Raw genomic sequence first — 10,038 nt, forward strand, 5'->3', positions numbered from 1 at the left:
ATTTGTTCAAAAATATTACATTGTTTTAAATAGACAGAAAACATCAGAAAAACATTTTAAGGTACAAAGTCTTAATTTATTTGAATTGTTTTTTTCTGGATTTGTAGGAACTTCGAGATCCAGGCATTGAATGGGAGAGTGCAATACTGCGAGGAGAGTCTAACGGTACAGTTGTGGTTCCTGAAATTATGTGTCCACTGGATGATGAAGCCCTGGAAGAACTTCAGAGAACTCTTGATCCTATGGAACATTCTCAGTCACATGGTCGTGACTTGTACACACGATACTTGCATATAGTGTCCAACCAACAATGACATTTGAACATGAACTTCTTAGCTGGTTACAATATTGAACTTGGCAAAAACATCCCATTACGTTTACTAATGGACCAGCAAAAAAGGCACTTAAGGAGTGGCACCCTTTGGGATGTGTTACTAACAGTAACAATAATTTGGATTGCTTTGATTTGAGTAGAGCTAGTTGTGTTAAACTGTGGAATCCACCACCATATTTAACTGCTTCACTCATGATTCTTCTAAAGTCAGTGTAAGTGCTAAGATGCTGTACTGGAAAAGTCACAGTCTGAGTGCATGCACTCACAATTGGGTAGCAAACTGAGTGATCTCCTAGTCGCTCCCTGCAGTCATGGTCAAAGTTGCATGTTATTTTGAAATGTCTCTTTTCATCAGGGAGGATGGGGATGTGGGACTACCCCGTTATCCACTGGAGCACGTGTGGCACTGCAAGAGGCTCTGTGTCACCAGCTGCACTGTCTGTCTCCCCATCTGTGATTGATGTATATTTCAAATAACATGAAAGATTAGATTTTCAAGCTAATAGTATTGTCTTAAAAAATAAATTATCCAAGAATGTGTATATGTGCTCCGTACATTCAAATGTGGTTATATGTAATTATGTATGCACACTATAAAGTATATAGTACCTGACATTTCAACCTCCTGCAAGAAATCTTCCAGAAAAGTGGTGATCTTCCTCTCAGTTCTCCCCTTAGATGTCCCCTTTTCACTGAAATTGGGCTGGCAGTTCATCATTATGAAATCCGCATCAGGCTGTAAAGAAACAGTGAATGCATATTTGGTTATATTTTAAGTTTTCAAATTTAGGCTTGTAAAGGTTATACAAAATGAAAATTCCAATATATAACTAAGCAAATGTAAGAAAAGCTTAAGTGGCAGTTAAAATTGATACCTTGATAATCTTCCCGGGAACAAACAGGGAGCGGCAAGCTTCAGGGTTTGTAGCCATCTGGTCCACCAGGCCGTACAGTTCCATGCCCTTTCGAATTTGCTGCAGCATTGGAATCAGTCTCGTAGTGGAATGTAGGACAATTGCTCTATGCAGAAAAAAACATGGTTTTAAATGTTTACATTTTTAAATGAAAAATATTTTAAAGTGTAATATTCTTTTAAAACTCTTACCGAATGATGCTTTCTTTGCTGTCCAGGTTGATCTGGCTTGTGTATCCACTGCTTATAATTTCATCAGCGTTCAACATAAGACACTGAGCATCTGCAGAATCTTCAACCTGAGAAAAGCATTGAAAAAAAAAAAGCAGATAAGCATTTATGAAATAAAGCAGCGAATAAAATAGGTGTTAAAACTAATCTATCTAATTTATATCTAGAGTGCTCACCCTGCTGATGAGTTGACATGATTCTAGATCAGTCACATCTTCCTTAGAGCATTTAAGTCCACTTCTCCTGTGCAGAGGAAGTTGTAGCACCACCCTCTCAAAAAAGCAGGAGGTGGGCCACCTTGTGCGAGGTTGACTGACATTATTTCACCTATAGTTCTGTGTGCAAGGTAGAAAACATCTCAGTAAAAAAAAACCTTACATCCAGTGCATGGCAGTAATGTGTAAAAAAAAAAAAAAAGTGTATGTACCAACCTGAAGTTCTCGTTATCAAGGTCTGTCAAAGAGTACTTGGGATTTTTATCCTGGTTTCCAGCTCCTTCAAAGAATCGGTTTTCAATACCTGAAACCATATCTTCGACAAAACAGCAATACCCAGTTTTAGCTGAATGCTTGGTTTTGTTTCATATTAGAACACAATGGTTAAATGACCAACTTACCAGTTAAAAGCTCTTTCCTAAGGGCTCCTGTATCAATACCTGCCTCTTCTATATACACCACCTTAAGAACACTGGCAGGAGATGCAGCTTTCTTTCTTTTCCACTGGAGAATGCCCCTGTCTGGAAGGTCTTCTCTGTCCACACACAACTTAAATTCTGTTGTTGTGTCAACTTGATGTTCAAGGAAGTGTAATACATCTTCCGTATTTAAAGAGGACAGAGAACATAGATAGTCCCAAATTATCAAAAACAATTCGTATACATTATTGCCATTTCAAAGTTCCATCAAGCAGTATGCTTAACAGTGTTTGGAAAAGAATCAAATTACATGTGATTATAAATTACTGCACCATGTGCTGTGTTAAATCATTTGATAGAATATGATGTCTGGATAAGATGGCTAAAAAACATGAAAACATAAATTGTGTAAATTATGGTGCACATAAATATTTATGTATTTGATATAAACTCACACAAAGGGCATCTAAATAAAACATACCTTCTTGGTTTACATACTGGAGTTTGAGCATGCGTACTTAGGCCACTGCCATTTGCTTCAGAAGTCACTGTACATTCAAAGCTGTACGTGAAAAAAAATGCAGTTTCAAACACCTAACACTGCTTATGTATACATAAACATTAATCTGAAAAATGTATTATACAGAGAGCTGAACAAAGCAGATTACCTCTCTCCACATAGGCTAGCATGGAATGTGATCTCATCGTCTGGGAATTCTTTGGTGCAAATTGGACAAACCACCTGAAATTTGAAAGAAAGTCACTCCATGTTACAAGCAACTGAAACAGAGATTACTGGTGCAAAAGTGATTTTGGACTTCAGTTATACCCTTACCTTGCACTTCTCCACAACCCATAACTCATCAGAGGACTGCAGATTTACAAAACAGTATTTTAAGTAAACTTCATATTTTTTTTATTTTCATTTTAACTTTAGAAAAACAAACTTGCTTTCACCTCTTCACCAGTCTCATCGGAGGAGAGTTTTCCCTTGCATGTCTTAATGTGTACTGCAAGCATATGCAAAGGCATCACCTCATTACACTGGTAGCATGTCTTCTTTGGCATTTTTGAAAAATGCTGTGAGTCAGGAGGCAGAGGAGAGGTGTCTAAAGTCTCCTGGAGTGGTACGATGTAAAAAGTGGCTTTGCCCCCTGCTGATGGAGCTCGCAGAGCTTTGACAGAATACCCCTCTGCTTCTGGTGGAATGACAGTCAGCTTTCGTCGACCACTGCCACCTTTATTAAGAGAAAGAAAGAGAAAAATGCCTTAAAATGTTCCGTTTTGTTGAAAAAAGAAAATTACATTTGGTCAGTCTGTCATCTCTAATGCTTGCAGCAAGTAATTAATACACCATAAGGGTTTACATGCACTAAAAATAAATAGGAGATTAGCATGTGATAAACAGTAAATATGACAATTCAACCAAACAATCTTAGTCTTACAGACCTGTTGCCTTATGCAAGAGCCATCCCCCACAAAGATCTTCCATTTTTGGAAATGTGTTAGCCAGGAGCATTGAAATCTTGGTTAACAAGAAAGTAAAAATTTAAATAAAGATACACACACAGAAATCCTTGACAGTGACACAACTTACGCTAAAGTATATTTTACAATGTACCTCTGTGTGGTCACCATCTTCTGGAAGAGACACTGTTTGTCTTCCCATACCTGCCTGGAGGAGTTCAAGCTCCTCAGTTGGCAACGGTGTGTGGGATGTATTTTTTGGCAAAAGATAAAAATTGAGAGCCGTTGTTTTGCTGGTCTTAACAAATTGCTTGGTGGCAGTCAAACACCTCTTTTTACCACGACTGAAGTTTGATTTGAAATATCCTGGAAAAGATCAGTGGATTAAAAAGTAGCTTTATATTAGTTTATTATATATACAGTATATATAACAATCAAACTAATATTCTAAATAGCATATTTTTTACAATGGAATTGGCCTACAAAACCAAGGTCTTGTCTCAAGGTGAATCATAAGGCATATTTGAATTTAGACATCCAAGTGATTAAACCGACTGGACATAACGTTACCAAATTGCATTTACGACGTGGACTTAAAAATAATACATTTCGTCATGATTTGAAATTTGAATATGAACATATCCAGGTGAATAACGAACCGTGTCATTTCTTGCTGCACAGTTACCAGCAATTTCCACTGGATGCGGAACGTCTGCGGAACATCTCCGGAACGTCGACGGAGTCATTAGGTTTCCATTAAAGTCAATGTGTGTATTTCCACTGACTGCAGAACGTCTGCGTCCCTACTCCGTCCCAGCTCCGTCAGTCCGCAGCCCTCCGGAGCAGATACGCAGAGCTTCTATTTTTGACGGACGACGGAGAACTCCGCAGCAATTTAGCACAATTCAGATTGTGCGGGACAGGAAGTCGAGCACAGAAACAAGGAGGAGATTTGGGATCTTTAATCAAGAAAGACCTGACCCTCCTTTAACCAGCAATAACTTTTTGGATGACCCTCCAAAATGATATGGAAAAAAAGGGATGACCCTCCCCAACAATGTGTTGATGTCTTCTGTACTGGTTTGCGCTTGGCAAAGACATACAGATAGCCATTGTTTTTTTTACAGCCATGACATACATGAGTTAACCTCTGCATTCTCATCTTACACATCCCACTCCTGTTATGGTGTGGTGGCCATTTCAGTAGATTTACTCACTAACATTGTTGTGGAAACACAATAAGCATGGAAACTAAATGCACACTTCATGCATTAAGTTTCTCATCTAGTAAACTAGTATTCATATGAAATAAAACAATAAAACATTGAGACCATTCAGCAAAGCACACTGGGTAATAACAAATTCAACACTGGTTGCTATGGACTCGTCACTAGGCTTCCTCACTCATTGTATATTTTAGCCAGAGGCGGACTTTACCATTAGGCAAAGGTCGGCAATTGCCTTGGGCCCCGAGCTACCTAGGGGCCCCCGAAATGCCCCATTAACTTATGCTTAAGGTTTTTTTTTTTTTTACTTTTCGCAAATTATATATTTCTAAAACTCCATTTGCGAAAAATGGCATCAAATCATTAGTTTTGCAGACCGGAGGGGGCCCCCCCACCTCACTACATGATTGGACTATTCCATTATCTCACTTACTGCACATCTGCGAAAGTGACAAGGCTGTAATGCGCCAAAATACGGAGAAAAAAAAGTGACAGACAGACAGGGTGCGTGTGTAGAGTAACAGACAGACAGGCTGCGTGTGTAGAGTAACAGACAGTGTACAGAGTAGAGTAACAATGAAGCCAAACTACCCAAGTGGTGCTGAAAAAAGGAGGAAGTGGGAGGAAAGCAAAACGTTTTTAAAAAAATTGCCGAAGTTAACAAAGTTTTTTGTGATGCCCGCCGCTGACAATGACAACAACACTACAACCCATGCTACAACCACAATCACGACCGTTAGCACTGCTGCTAGCGAGGAGGAGCTACCTGTTGCTGCCGACAGTGCCAGCCCAGGCTGCTCAAGTGATATTGCTAACGTTATGGATATGGAATCAGTGATAGCAAGATTTGCTGAGGCCAAAGCTCGCAAGGTCAGATTATAGCGCTTTAGACATGACAATACAGACACTCACTCACACACACACACACACACAGACACTCACTCACACACAGACACTCTCACACAGATACACTCACTCACTCACACACAGACACTCACTCACACACACACAGACACTCACACACTCACTCACACACTCACTCACACACAGACACTCTCACACAGATACACTCACTCACTCACACACAGACACTCACTCACACACACATAAACACTCACCCACTCACTCACTCACACAGACACTCTCACACAGACACACTCACACAGACACACTCACTCACTCACTCACACACAGACACTCACTCACACATAAACACTCACCCACTCACTCACTCACTCACACAGACACTCTCACACAGACACACTCACTCTCACACACACACACACAGACACTCTCACACAGATACACTCACTCACACACACACACACAGACACTCTCACACAGATACACTCACTCACACACACACACACAGACACTCTCACACAGATACACTCACTCACACACAGACACTCACTCACTCACTCACTCACTCACTCACTCACTCACAGACACTCTCACACAGACACACTCACTCTCACACACACACACACAGACACTCTCACACAGATACACTCACTCACTCACTCACTCACTCACTCACTCACTCACACAGACACTCTCACACAGACACACTCACTCTCACACACACACACAGACACTCTCACACAGATACACTCACTCACACACAGACACTCACTCACTCACTCACTCACTCACTCACACACAGACACTCTCACACAGACACACACACACACACACACACACACACACACAGACAGTCTCCTCCCTCTGACACTGTGTCAGAGGGAGGCGACTGAGAGAAACTTGAGGTTTCTTCTCTCTCATTTCCTCATTCATTCATTCAGTCTGTATCAGGTGCATTTTAATGCAGTTTGTTATCTGCATGAATAAAAACTTAATAAATAAAACTTATTGTTAGGCAGATTTCTCAAACATGTCATGTCCTTTTGTCGACGATCCCGTTGATGAAAAAGCTGTATTACTTCACAGAGAGTTTGTCGGGAGATGATATTGAGTCCCGACTAAATGTATTTTCATTTCCACATAACCGTTTTGAGAGGTATTTTTTTTCACAGTCCATCAGATATGTAGATACCTTATCTGTCCTCATATCACTAACATCTAACATACTACCATCGTGGACATGCTTTAACATCCCAGCAGATTCTTTGTGTCGCATTACGTTTTTTGCAAACGGCAGTTTTCTTTATTGGTGATCAGATCATACTGTAGGCTAATAGTAAAGCCACTCGTCAGAAAAGTGTGACCCGCTCTGAAACGTTTTTTAAGTTTTTTGTATTGTTCCCTGGACACAAACCAGTGAGAGACATAAAAAAGAAATAAATGATTATAAATTATAGTTCTGTTAATGATCATGGTGCTGCAGCCTCAGAATGGGATATAGTAGCCTAGTAGTTTACTTTTTCGCCAGTAGGATTGCACCCAAATGAAATTATAGGTGTAATACAATTCCAGTTTTCACTAGTAGGCTAATATTATAAGTTAACTGTGATTAAATATGAAATTAATACACTTTTAATGCTTACGCATTGACTCGAGCAGCATTTTTCTCCCACACCAATTCTCTCTTGCAGCAGCAGCAGCCGCCGTCTTACTTTTTTAACGAAATACATGTTCAAACTCGCTGTTTGTGCGCATGAGTATTTCCGCCGACCCGTTTGTTTGTGGTTGTTACCATGGTGAATCGTAGAATCATGGTTCCATTCATGCTGCCTTTTTATTGTGGTGGTGCACGCGCGTGAACCTACTCTGAGTTGATTTAACCAACTCATATCAGCTGTTCTGGAACCGAAAACTCTTCCCATCTCAGGGTAAATCAACTCAGACATCAGGGTTAGACTCAGAGTTTGTTAAACCTTCTACCTGAAACGGACCCCCGAAGTCTAGACATCATTGCTGTGTGAAGACTGCTGAAGAGAAGTTACAAGTAGGACTTTCTTAGAAAAATAAGGATTGACAAAAGGGGGGAAACAAGAGATGTAGAGGGTCCCATGTCTGTGTTTGCCTTGGGCCCCAAAATGACTAAATCCGCCCCTGATTTTAGCATATAGGTAAAGCTGCCAAAGCTGAACGTTATCCAAAACTCCATTTCTCAGACGAGCGTCAATTTGGGAGCTTGCATGCTACCACTCCTTCCGTCATTTATATACACTCACCTTGAAGATTATTAGGAACACCTGTTCAATTTTTCGTTAATGCAATTATCTAATCAACCAATCACTTGGAAGCTGCTTCAATGCATTTAGGGGTGTGGTCCAGGTCTAGACAATCTCCTGAACTCCAAACTGAATGTCAGAATGGGAAAGAAAGGTGATCTCAGCAACTTTGAGGGTGGCATGGTTGTTGGTGCCAGACTGGCTGGTTTGAATATTTTCCAATCTGCTCAGTTACTGGGATTTTCATGCACAACCATTTCTAGGGTTTATAAAGAATGGTCTGAAAAAGGAAAAACATCCAGTATGCAGCAGTCCTGTGGGCGAAAATGCCTTGTTGATGCTAGAGGTCACAGGAGAATGGGTTACAACCGAGGTATGCAGCCAAGCATTTGTGAAGCCACAACACACACAACCTTGAGGCGAATGGGCTACACCAGCAGAAGACCCCACCGGATACCACTCATCTCCACTAAAAATAGGAAAATGAGGCTACAATTTGCACAAGCTCACCAAAATTGGACCTTTCAAGACTGGAAAAATTGCCTGGTCTGATGAGTCTCGATGTCTGTCGAGACATTCAGATGGTAGAGTCAGAATTTGGTGTAAACAGAATGAGAACATGGATCCGTCCTGCCTTGGTACCACTGGGCAGGCTGCTGGTGGGGGTGTAATGGTGTGGGGGATGTTTTCTTGGCACACTTTAGGCCCCTTAGTACCAATTGGGCATCGTTTAAATGCCACAGCCTACCTGAGCATTGTTCTGACCATGTCCATCCCTTTATGACCACCATGTACCATCCTCTGATGGCTACTTCCAGCAGGATAATGCACCATGTCACAAAGCTCAAATCATCTCAAATTGGTTTCTTGAACATGACAATGAGTTCACCGTACTAAAATGGCCCCCACAGTCACCAGATATCAACCCAATAGAACATCTTTGGGATGTGGTGGAACGGAAGCTTCGTGCCCTGGGTGTGCATCCCACAAATTTCCATCAACTGCAAGATGCTATCCTCTCAATATGGGCCAACATTTATAGAGAATGCTTCCAGCACCTTGTTGAATCAATGCCACCAAGAATTAAGGCAGTTCTGAAGGTGAAAGGGGGTCAAACACGCTATTAGTAGGGTGTTCCTAATAATCTTCAAGGTGAGTGTATATATATAATACCACCGGGACCGAAAGGCTATTTGAATCAGGTATGGCTGCAGCCTGGAGCCCTCCTGTCTCATGCCCTCCCAGCTGGTGCAGTCTGCGAGCTTCAACTTCTCAAAATAAAAGCTTGCGTCTGGTATGTTTTCGTACGGTGTTTTGGATGTTTTTGAACTAAACGGTACAGTACAGAAATCCCACGGTCTCTAAAGCTACAGTTCAAATTGTCTGGCTGACTAAACAGGGAGGGACCATCTGCTAGCGATAGGGGCCGAGACTGAGAGAGCTACATGGAGCTACGTGGATAAATATGCATCAAACAAGCCACTTTGAAATTTTACTGTTCTCATGAATACAAAAGTTGGGTGACCCTCCCCCCTAGACTAAAACAAATTGAATGACCCTCCCCTCAACAAAGAATAAAAGACATTACCTATTTTCCTCCCGTGGTCCATTACATAAATACCAAACGGTCCCTAAGTGATATATTATGCTGAGTCATATCTCATGACTAGCCATAAAATTCAGAAAAAGAGAAAGTTTGAATTCCATGTGTGACTGGTCCTCCCAGCTGAGATCACAAGCTGAGGTAAGGCAGGAGGCAGGCTGTTTCAGCTCGTGGTGAGACTTGACCCTAAGATTCATGGGAATGTGCCGCTGTCAGAGGCCTTGATTGGTGGAGGGCTTTATCAGGCACACGACCAAAACAGTGCACGTTTGGAGGGTTTTGTATGAAGGCTGCTGCCATACCGAAGTGTTTAGTTCCTCCGAGCCATCAGCTGGAAAACTGCTGAGTAAAAATAAGTGTGTGTTTGTGTGCACACACGTACACGCTGTGTAGTAGGGGGGGAGACTCAATTAAAAACCAGCTGTGCCCTATTCCTCTGTAAGCCCTCCAGCGTTCCACTCCCCCCTCCACTCATGTCTTGCCCCCTCCCCTC

At 41.4% G+C, this 10,038-nt stretch overlaps 1 long non-coding RNA gene across 1 annotated transcript; it reads right to left on the minus strand.

The window, feature by feature from the left end:
* Positions 1–2,322: 2,322 nt before the first annotated feature.
* LOC116036628 lies at positions 2,323–3,335 on the minus strand. The gene is made up of 4 exons (XR_004101658.2): positions 3,070–3,335; positions 2,948–2,983; positions 2,781–2,854; positions 2,323–2,674 (listed from the first exon to the last, which is right to left on the minus strand). It is a non-coding gene; the product is annotated as an uncharacterized LOC116036628 (long non-coding RNA).
* Between the last annotated feature and the right edge of the window lie 6,703 nt (positions 3,336–10,038).

Source organism: Sander lucioperca, chromosome 1, assembly GCF_008315115.2.
Source record: "Sander lucioperca isolate FBNREF2018 chromosome 1, SLUC_FBN_1.2, whole genome shotgun sequence".
Taxonomy (NCBI): Eukaryota; Metazoa; Chordata; class Actinopteri; order Perciformes; family Percidae; genus Sander; species Sander lucioperca.